The 11870-nt window shown below is 35.3% G+C and overlaps 1 long non-coding RNA gene across 1 annotated transcript; it reads left to right on the forward strand.

Moving 5' to 3' along the window:
* Nucleotides 1–8150: 8150 nt before the first annotated feature.
* Nucleotides 8151–9371, forward strand: LOC149494810 (uncharacterized). The gene is made up of 2 exons (XR_016321655.1): nt 8151–8308; nt 8399–9371. It is a non-coding gene; the product is annotated as an uncharacterized LOC149494810 (long non-coding RNA).
* The last annotated feature ends 2499 nt before the right edge of the window (nt 9372–11870 follow it).

Raw genomic sequence — 11870 nt, forward strand, 5'->3', positions numbered from 1 at the left:
AGGTAAGTCTGAATCCTTTTAGGAAATAGAATCCTTATTTAGTGCAAAATCCTTTGTAGGAGATCATGATTGTTTAGGCTTTTGATTTCCTCTTGATTAGGACTCCTTTTTCCCCAAAAATAGGTCTAGGTCTTTTTTAGTGTGTTTAGGAAACTCCCCGAGGTCGGTCCATGTGAGAGAAAGCTTGATTTGCGTATCCAGTTCACGCTGGTTCCGCCTGCGCAACACGGGCGTGCTTCATGGCACGGGCTGGGTGTGCTTTAGTCTGGAAGTCTGGCTAGTGAAGCACGGGGTGTGCTAGACAGCACGGGCTAATGATTTCCTGAGGCACGGGCGTGCTACCAAGCACAGGCAGGGCGTGCTTTCTTCTGGAAGTCTGCCTAGAATTGCCATGGGCGTGCTAGGCTTGACACGCCCTGGTCCCATTATAGCACGGCCGTGCCTTTGGACACCACCCTGGCTGTTCTCTCTTCTGTCTCTCCTTTTGTTTCCTTAGCTTCTAGCACGGTTGTGCCTTCTAGCACGGCCTGGGCGTGCTAGAAGCTAAGTGTCTTGCATTATAAAGTTCTTTTCTGCGCCAAATTCCTACAATTATCTCTTAGATCGAGCGGGTTAAGAATCAAGGAAGCTTTGAATACAATTATACTAGAAGTGAATTAAAATCAAATTAAAGTAACAAAAACTTACTGAAATTCTAATAAAAACTATATTAAAAACACTATGAAATTAACTCCTATCATTTTTCAAGACCAGAGGAGTAGCATCAGAGTAGATATAACATTTTGGGTAGAATATTTTGTAAATGGTGATTTTTGGCATGTATATAAAATATTGTGTTATGGAGGTTGTATATAATAAGTTTATAATTTATTAAGAGTTATTATTATTTAAGGAAATAACATCTTATTATATTTTTGGTGTATGATGATTATATCTTCTTTGAAAAGAATGTGTTTAGAATATTGTGATGGAACCTACATATATTGATGAATATTTCGAAGTGCTTGTGGCATGTTGTGTTGAATTGGAGTTTTGGGGTTTGGAGAAAATTGGAAGTGTGTATATTTTCTTTGTGTGGCAAGTTAATTTTTAGGGGAAATTCTTGCGAAATTTTAGTAGGAATTTCCTTAAATTTCCTTAAATATCATTTTTGTTTTTTTTCTTTCTTATTTTTAAAACATGTTAATTACTTGCCTCCTTATGAAACTTTAACCACTTCTAATTTGTGATCTAGCTTTAATAAGTGACATAAGACGATGCTCCGGCACCGATTGTGGCATCCGCCGTCTGGTTCTCCGGGATTAGTCGGTGGGTGTTACAGACTCCAACCACCCAGGTACAGAAGTAACTCCCATTCACCACCCCAAGCTAGATTGGCTCCATATGGCTTGAGCTATTGGACATAACCAGACAACATGAAGTATCGTCTCCTCATCCACCCCACACAAAGGGCATGTAGTGTTCACGTCTACATGTTGAGCTTTCAAAGATACCAGAACAGGCAGACATCCCGACACCACCCTCCAAACAAAATTTTTGATCTTTCCAGCTATACCACAGCTCCACACAGCCTTCCAGAGCCGTTCATGAACAGGAGAATGATAATTCTTCTCACTATATAGAATCTGATAACCACTCCGAACAGAATAGCTACCTTTCATTCCCCACCACCAAAACCAGGAATCTTCAAAATCCATAGCACTCAATGGAATTTATCAAATAATATTACACTCATGAGGAGAGAACAACATTGATAGAGCTTCATCATCCCATATCCATCGCCCATAGCTAAACAAGTCTGAAACCATCATGTCTTCAATACTTGTGTTGTTCGGTGATTGCACATAGGGAGCAGATATATTTGGCAACCATGGGAAATTAAAAACTGGAATCGAAAACCGTTACCAATACATCTGATGCAGCCTTTCAAAGCAGTCCCAGGCTCTCATGAATGCTACTCCAAATAAAACTTGAGCTATTACCGTTTCAAGCTTCCAATAAAGCCTCATCTTTATAATACCTAGCCTTATAGAGTCTCGCTACTATAGAGTGTGGCTGAGTTAACAGGCGCCATGCTTGTTTTATTAGGAGAGCAATGTTAAAGTCCCTTAGAGATTTAAAGCCCAAATCGCCATCCTCCTTGTGACGGCTTAATTTATGCCATGCAAACTAGTGCAAACCGGAGCCTCCCTCTTTACCATTTCGCCACCAGAAACGGTTCATCACCTTTTCAATGGAATCAATCGTATCCCTCGACAATAAAAGTACATTCATTAAGTAGTTAGGAACTGTCTCCACAACCGATTTAAGAAGAATCTCTTTGCTGGCCTGAGATAGCATTTTCCGCATTGGTCGGTGTCGAATCCGCCAAAATTAATAATCTCACTACCAATTTAAAGAACTTGAAGAAAATGGTGAGTAAGGTCGAAATCCACAGAGACTAGAGATTAAAAATATTATTTTTAAAACCAGAAAATAAAAATGAATTATGAATGGGAGGATTGGAAAAATTATTGAATCTAGCAAAAATAGTAATTTAAAAATGGGAAATTCAATTGGAGAAATATTTCCAGCTAAGGTCAATCTTGTACTAGTTCTTCGCGTTGATCACTGAATTCAAATTGACTCATTAACATAATCAATAAATTGGTTATGGTTACCAAAAATGCTTTAAACAACCTAGTCTTTCCGTAGTAACAGAATAAGCAAGACAACGCGCTTTGATTAATCCCTTACCAAATACTAATTTTGACACGCGCCTAAAATTAAAATATATTGGTAGCACTAAGAATAAGAAAGACCCAATTCAATCTAATAAACAACATGTGTAGTCTATTCAAGAAGATTGTTTATCCCTTTAATATAACTTGAAAATCTGGCTCTAAACAAGCTATATTAATTGCTACAAATTGTTAACTCAATCAAACAATTACGGATTTGATTGTATTAACTAGCACCTGTCACTCTAAATTAATCAAATAACTGGCCATTTACTTAATTAAATAGAACAACAATATCCATCTAACCCATTCATTGCAAGAGATAAACAAATATTGAAGAGTTAAATGAGTAAAAAGAAGAACAATTCTCACAACACTTCGGTAGAACTAGCACTTGATTAAACCTTAAGCTGGAATTGAAAGAATTCAGCCACGTATGGCCATTTCCAAGCTTACAAACTAAAGAAAAGAATTATTAACTCAAAACTCTGATCTGCCAACTAATAGCCCATCTCTCCCTTTTATAGAAGAGAAGAGAAGACTATTTCAAAGGAAACTGAAAAAATATATTTACAATCAAATCAAATCCAACAAAATAAAATCCCATGATCCTCTCTATTCTTCAAAACCTTTGAATAAATCTTCCAAAAAGAATCCAGCAGCTCCTCATCCTCTGACTTAGTGATTTTATCCCAAAAAGGCAAACAAATAGAGTCAACTAATACCTGCATCTATTTAATCACATAGACCAACAAACCCATCAAAAATACCAAATTATATGACTAAAATAGTCACATTTTCATAGGTTATTCAGCACAAATAATAAACCCATCACGCATCCACCCATCTAATCTCTTCACAACCTCATCAATCACATACGAAAACACCTCCTTCTTTCATCTTCCAATGATAGAAGACAAGCCCAACTACTTAGAGCAAGAATTCGCACGTTCAACTCCCATTAAGGAGCATATATTCTGCCTGGATTGAGCATTAGTGTTGGCACTAAAGTGAATTTCAGATTTGTTAATATTCACAACTTGCCCTGAAGCTTGTTGATAAAGACCAAGACAATTTTTTATGATAAATGCCTCTGGAAGAAGAGCCCTAAAGAAATAAAAGGCGTCATCAGCAAAAAATAAATGAGAAATCACAATAGTAGATCTTACCACTTGACATCCATGAAGTTGACCAGCTGCTAGAAATTTTTCCAACAGTGCTGATTGGGCCTCCGCACAAATAATAAATTAATATGGTGAGATAGGATCACTTTGCCACAATCCCCTGCTTGGAATAATAGGGCCAAATCTGTTTCCATGATGCCAAATATCATAACTGACAGTTGTAACCAAACCCATTACTTTATCAACCCACTCACTGCAAAAACCCAGTTTAAGCATAAGCCATTATAAGAATCACCACTCCACCCGGTCATATGCCTTGCTCATATCTGTTTTCAGCACCACCACCCTAACTTTACCCTGAGTCTTACGCTTAAGAAAGTGCATAATTTCGTGAGCGATATAATATTGTTCGTAATAGCTCTACCTGGGAGAAAAGCACTTTGACACTTAGAGATAACATCAGATAGACAAAATTTCATTATGTTAGTTATAGCTTTGCTCATAATTTTATTTATTACGTTACACAGTTAGATGGGTCTTAAATCAAAAACAAACTCCGAACTACCTTTGTTAGGAATTAAATTGATATTTGTTTTATTCCTTCCTAGCGGAGTACCATTATTATTAAGAAAATTAAGACAAGCTGCACTCACCTCATTACCAACCATTGACCAGAACTGTTGATAGAAGCCAGGAGATAGTCCATTTGGGCCTGGTGCTTTGTCCAAATGCATGCCTTTAATGGCTTGCCTGATATCCTCAATGGTGAATGAGCACGAAAGAATATCATTGTGAGAGGCTTGTACCTTTTGCTTAATGCACTCCAAAACTGTCTCATCATCCCCTTGATTTGAAGAAAACAAATAAGTGTAATAATGCACAATATAGTCCTTAAGCCCATCATTCCAAGTTTTTCACTAACTAGTTTCATCTTTTAACTGCACAAACGTGTTTTTCTTCCGATGAGCAGAGGCTATAGTGTGAAAATAGCATGTATTTCGATCGTCATCTTGTAACCGATACTACTTCGCTCTTTGTTGCCAATATGCATGTTGTTGCCTTAACACCTCCGAATATGCATCTTTTGCCACCCTTTATAACTAATAGAAACAGCATCATTCTTAAACTTATACCGAGCCATATGTATTTTGCTTTCCCGCAACTTTTGTTTAAACAACAATTTTCGCTTTTCTCCCCACTAAGCAAGGTAAGAACCACAACGATATATCCGGTCCTTAATATCCAACTCAGAACCCACCTCCCAAGCCTCTCTAACAACCTCCTGAAAGTTTGGTTCCCACAGCATTTTCGTACCTCTTTTAACATGACGAATGAAAGACACCCCTAAATTCAAGTAAATGGCACAATGATCACTTGAAACAACTTGCATGTGAAAAAGACAAGCATCCAGGAAGAGGTTATTACAAGAACACGAAACCAGAGCTCTATCAAGCCTTTGACAAACCCAATCCTCTATGCCTCTACCCCTTTCCCATATAAACTGATTACCCACAAAACCCAAATCCAACAGTTCACAGTTATTGACTGCCTCCCTAAATCCATGAATTAACCAAGAGGAATGGTTAACCCTTTCCATCTTCTCGGAATGATAGAGAAGATCATTGAAATCCCCTACCACAACCTATGGTAAGGATAACTTTGGCTTCAAAGATTTAAGAAGATTCCATGATTGTCTCCTATGATTGCAATTTAGAAAATCGTAGAAGCCTGTGAAACGAAAAGGCTCCAAACCTTCAACAGCCACCCAAACATCGATATGGTTCTGACTATAGCTTATAAGAGAGCACCTAGGTTTCTCCATCCAAATTAAAGCTAACGCGCCACTGTGACCCACTAGACTTACCATAAAAAGGCCATCATACCCAAGAGCCTGACGAACCTGATCCACCTTAGACCAACCCACCAAGACTTCCATTAGAAAAATAACACTGGGCCACTTCAAGGACTCTAAGTCCTTTAACTCATTAACTGTACATGGGTTCCCAAGCCCACGACACTTTCAAGATATAGTGGCAGGCTTGGACCCCAAGACCCGTCTCTAGTAAGTTTTTTGACCCATCAATAGCTTCCATAATTTAACCTAATGGTTCGACATTATTAGACTCCACACAACGCCACTTCTGGACAGCCGCAGTTAAAGAGTCCATATTGAAACCAATATTGGCAATAGGCACAATAATTTTCTTAGCCTGCACGAAATCTTTAGATTTTGACTCCAGCAGGATATCTGCTTGAATCATGGGATTCTCAAACTGTTAGGGAGAGCTTGCCTCCATACCCCCTGGCTGATCGGACTCCATGGTGTACCCTCCTCTCCTTTCTGCTGACCACTTAGAAGTTCAGCTTCCGACAACAACCACTTCTCACCAATGTTCGATACCTTTTTGCTATTAGCTCGCATCCATGCACTATAGGCGAACTGATCACGAGGGAAGCCTGAGTTATCAAATAAAGGTTTACAATAATGATCAGAGTGGCCTAGCATACCACAAAAGAAGCAGAAAGTTGATAACCTTTAATACTTAAAAGTTATCCAAATCCAGTCCCTCCCCGTCTTCTTTATTTGCATTCTTCCTTTTAGAGGCTTATGAGTATCCAGTGCAACTCGAATATGCATATACTCTCTCCATATACTTGTAAGAAAGATCCAATGAAATTTCCAAACTCCTTCCCAATCCTTTATGACATAAAACCAATAGGGAGATTGTGTATTTGGACCCAAAACTCAACTTGAGTGAGTTCTACTTGTTTAGGATCAACACCTACAGAAACATGTTTACGAATCACTAAGTTTTGAGCAAATTTCCATGGACCTCCCTGCATGACATGTTCCAAATCCATCGGGTGCATAAACTGAAAAACAAAAGCATTATTCCTCAAGTCTTTCACCAACATCCCCTTCACAGGCCTCCAAACCAATGCCATTGTATTCTTAAAAGCTATGAAATTCATTGGCTTTTCAAATAGCAGTTGACCCTCCAAGCTAAACGGTGAATCGATCACATCCTCACTCCCCTTCTTCCCTTCTTTTGCAACTTCCACACGTCCTACGCTCTCCTCCATGGAAAGCCTAACATACATCTCCTCCACCAGTCTTGTAGCCTCACTGTATTCACCATTAGTCCAGCAAAAGAAAAAACCCTAGGAAACTTGTCAAAATAAATAAGAGAACAATAACTTTTCACATACGAACAAGAGTTCAAAATTGCTAACCAAGTGTATTATAGTCTGCAAAGAGATTAAAAGATTATAATGAGATGGTTTTATTAGACTTTACCAGTTTCGAGAGTTAGTGTGCATACATAAGAAATTGATAATTGTATTGAAATAGCTAGCAAGTCAGTAAATTGAAATAGATTTTAGAAGAACAATGAGCATTTATGTTACTTTATACCATGTTCAATTTGCAATAAGGTAATTTTTCAGAATCAACTTTGATGGTTTAATTGTTTCCTACCTATCCATATTAAACCAAGGATAGATGTGACAATATCCTGTGTTAAGTTTAACAAAGCTATGTTAAGTTTGTCATAGTGTTTGGTTGAAATAAAGTGGGTAGATTTTTTCCTGGTGTTACCACGTAGGATTTCAATTTAATGACTTGTTTAATGCCTTAATTGTTTATTTTTATATTTATTTAAAAATAAATTAATTTATAATTATTTATTAATTGAATTAAACCGTCTTAAATATAATTGATTAATATAATGTTAGAAAATTAATAACATATAAAGTAATGAAACATAATTTATAAATTTAATTATATGGACAGTTATTATTTTACATTAAAAATTAAAAATTATTTTTTATTCAATTAAATTATGTTAAATATAATTGGTTAATTATAGTTTTAGAGAATTAATAACTTGATGAATTGATGATTTATACAACTTTTAGTAATAAAATAAATTATTTATCCATGGATTTTATAGCGAGTTAATTATTTTTTACATTAATTCTAAAATATATAAAATTAATGAATATTACCATATTTCATTTTACTTTTTTTTATTTATTTTTATAAATTTCAACATTTTTAATCCATACTATTAAACATATGTTTATCTACTAATTTTTACTTTAGTAATTAAAAATCATGACCATATTTTTATTTACTATTGATATATCTTAATAATATTTTTTAACAGCATAATAAAAAAATTCCATTCAAAAATCTATAAACTATATATCTATATATATATATTCTTTCAATTTTTTACTTTATTTTTTTTAACCCTGTATAATACGGATGTATTACTAGTTTAATATAAAATTTTAACTCATCCTTAACGTTTCCCTCCGCCTCGTAGAAGGTAGCTCCGTCTGAGTTTAAGGGTTTTTGCCGCTGAGAACAGAAGAAAATACTAAAACATCCTTCTAGCTGACGTGGACCACTGTGACGTTGCAACCGAGAAAAGGAAAAATCGCTTTGTTCTCCCAAACGTAAACTTCTCACTCAAAATCCTCTCAATCAATGGTACATCTACAGATCTACTGAAGTTTAACAGGAAATTCTATGTTTTTGATGGTTAGTGTGGAAAGCGTTGCTTAGTTGGGTTGGAATCAACGATGCGAACCTTCGTGTTTGAGATAAATGGGTTGGAATGAAAACCCATAAATTAGTTTGATAATAGATGAAGCACTGCAACTCCATCATCACCTCCACCGCCTCTGCCTCCATCTCCAACTCCACCGCCTCTGCCTCCATCTCCACCCCCACCCCCACCTCCTCCTCCGCACCTTCTATACATGCACAAAGTCGCCGTTGCTCCTTGGGCTACACACCGGCAACATCGAATTCACCGGCGTTGACCATCCATTACAGTACCATTGCGGTTAAATACCCTTTCCCCCCGGATTCTTGTTCCTGTTATGCGGCAGATTGGGTGAAATCTTGAGAATATGAAGCTTTCCACAAAACCTTCTGGTTCAACTGGAGATTCGATACTATATAGGTCCGATGACACTGCACGCCGACAACCATCTGTGAAGGCTGCACTTTCAGTTTCAATTTATTGATTCGGTTTGCAATTGCGTTGGGTGCTGTTTTTTTGTTCTTGGGGTTCTTTTTTTATTTCTGCAGATATATATTTAATTCTTTATATTTACATGCTTATCACTGGCCCAGTTCTATAGGGTTCTTGGTTCAATGCACAACTCTTGCCAAATTTACGAGAAAGCTGATGGGCATGTCCAAATCTTGCAAGTGAGTGTCCAAATCCCATTTTTGATGTGGGACTTCATCGCTCTTGGTTGGTTCAATCCATCACGGCCTACGATTTTTGGTAAATCTCATTTATTTATTTTGTTACCTGTTTCCAACATGGATTTAATCGATTCTTTTTAATTATTTGAATTTGATGTTTTTATGTAGAAATAAAATTGCTATAAGATGCATTATATATGTTACAGAATCACACTGTGCTTACCTGTTGATCAAATTCAAGTGCAGCATCATAATTGTTTTATTCCTGCAATTAATAAACAGTTCCTGTAGCTTATTTTGCATCATGCGTTACCTTTCTTTCTTTTCTATCAATTTTATCTCAAAAACCAGTACTTTTGTGCACAGTTCAATAAGGGTGTATTTTGTCATTCCGAAAAAACTCTCTCTAGAGTTTTATTTGATTTTAACGGCAAAAACCCTTGAATTTTAAAGGAGGTGGGGAGGCAAACGTCTGAATGAATTAAATATTATATTAAATGTAAGAGACTATTTAAATAATTTTGGTAACTATAGTAAATTTTAGAGACTAAATAATTATTTTTCCTAACTTTTTTTCTTGGTGCCTTTCGGCGGTCCCCCTCGTCGTCACTATATTCACATCTAAAGATGCTTGACCATATATCCCGGCAGTAAAAATGCTCCATCAACAATGATGGTTGCTCATTCTTCTTTGATTGTTAAAATATAATAAAATACAATAACAATAATAATAATAATAATAATAATAATAATAATAATTTTTCATTATTATTTTATTTGTCACAATAAAGATATTGTCTTCAAATTTATTTCTCTCACCTTAAGACTCCATTTTTAAATAATAATAATAATAATAATAATAATAATCATATGAATGAATGTATCATCATTAATACTGATATTTGATCTGTCACACCATATAGATTTTAAAACATTTTTTTTACCTTACCGCATGCATGAACCCTGGATACCAATGCATCTTCTGAGGAAAAAAAAAAAAAAAAAAAAAAAAACACTTTGGAAAGGTTTTATTATATTCATATATATTTAATTAATGGCTCCTACTTAAGTAGGGGTGGTTAAGGTTCTGGAATCACCGGTTTCAAAACAGAACCGAAATTGACAGTTCTGATTACAGTTTAGAACCGAACAGAACCGAAATTTATAGTTCCGGTTACAGTTTGGAACCGAACGATTCCGGTTTCGGTTCCTTAACAGTTTCAACACTGATGGTTCCGGCCTGTTTTTTGATCGATTTTTCGGCGAATCACATAATTGTAAAATAAAAAATTAGAGAACATTTTTTTCTTTAAATTTAAAATTTAAAAATTTGTGAAATAATTTCTAAAAAAACAATACCCTTAAAAAAATTAAAAAATGCTTGAACTTAATTTTTTTTTTCAAAAAAAAAAAAAAAAAAAATCTTCTACTTAATTTTTTTTTTGTTTAAAAAAGTTGGAACTTATACGTATCCTCTTGGAATTTAGAGGAATCAAAGCCCACGTAATTTCTACTTATCTTATACCAATTTCACCCATTTTACCTTAGTCGCTATTTTCATCACCAGTTGATGTTTCTGTTGAGGACCCATCGTAAAGATCATATAAATCTTCATTTTCTTTAATATTCTCAAATAAATCTTCATTTTCTTTGATATTCTCTTGTACTCTTAGTTCAACCTTGCTCCAATCATCTGTGCATGATTGTGCTTCTAATGAATCGAGTATCATACTAGATCGTGTTTCATCAAGTATATTTCCTCATTGACTAAAAATTTTTCAATCGCAACAGTGGAGATTAGAGCTGCTAAATTTTGTTTTGCAATTAGTGAAAGGGTTGAAAATGTATTTGTATGACGACTCCACCAATCTAGAATTGGAATTTGAAGAAATTAATTGACAATAATTTGGACAAATAATTGGAGATTAAACTTTGAAAAAATTACTTTGCAAATATTTTTGACAATGATTTATAAATGAAAATTGGAGAGATTGAAGAGTAGAAAATAATATAGAGTAGGGAGAGTAGAGATAATTTTGTTTGAGGGGATTGTAAATAGAAAGGGATATATAATAAATCCAAAAAATAATTTTTCTGCAAATATCCTTAAGACTAGCCGTTTATAGTTATTAGGGGGTAATTTGGGGATTCCGTAAAACTATTTGGAAAAAAAAAAAAAAAGAAGTTGCTGGAATTGGTTGGAACTGCCGGTTCTAGCCATTTGACATAAAATTTAAAATCTGCATGGAACCACCGGTTCGAACCCTCGGTCCCAATCGTCGTTTCTAACCGGCTGGAAAAACCGTCGGTTTCGGATGGTTTTTGGAACTGCCAATTCACGGTTCCAAAAATGATGGAACCAGAACTGGACCATAGGCTATCGGTTCTAGTTCTGGCTCAGAACGATTCTGATTCCCATTGATTCCGATTTCGGTTCTCATTAGTTCCAAACCGACGGCTCTGGTTACAAAAATCGTAATATGGCCACCGTTTTTAGGTTTCAAAATAAAATAAAATATGTCATTTAATGTTACTTATAATGGGAGGTAGTGAAGGATCTACTGCAAGACAGGCGTCGAGGCACAATTAAATGGAGAAAGTAATAATGTGTACGATATAAATAGGGTGAGTCACATTGAATTAAATTAGTAAGAATTAATTTAGGAGAAAATCCAAGTAAATTATTGTTTTTTAGTCTTATGATGATCTAAAAAAAAAAAAAAAAAAGAAAAAGAAAGAAAACTCTGCAACAATGTTTTTTGGGTAGAATCACTCTCTTTTGGATAACAGAACATAAAA

This window comes from Jatropha curcas, chromosome 7 (genome assembly GCF_041381405.1).
Source record: "Jatropha curcas cultivar XTBG-Jc1 chromosome 7, XTBG_Jcur_1.0, whole genome shotgun sequence".
Classification (NCBI taxonomy): domain Eukaryota; kingdom Viridiplantae; phylum Streptophyta; class Magnoliopsida; order Malpighiales; family Euphorbiaceae; genus Jatropha; species Jatropha curcas.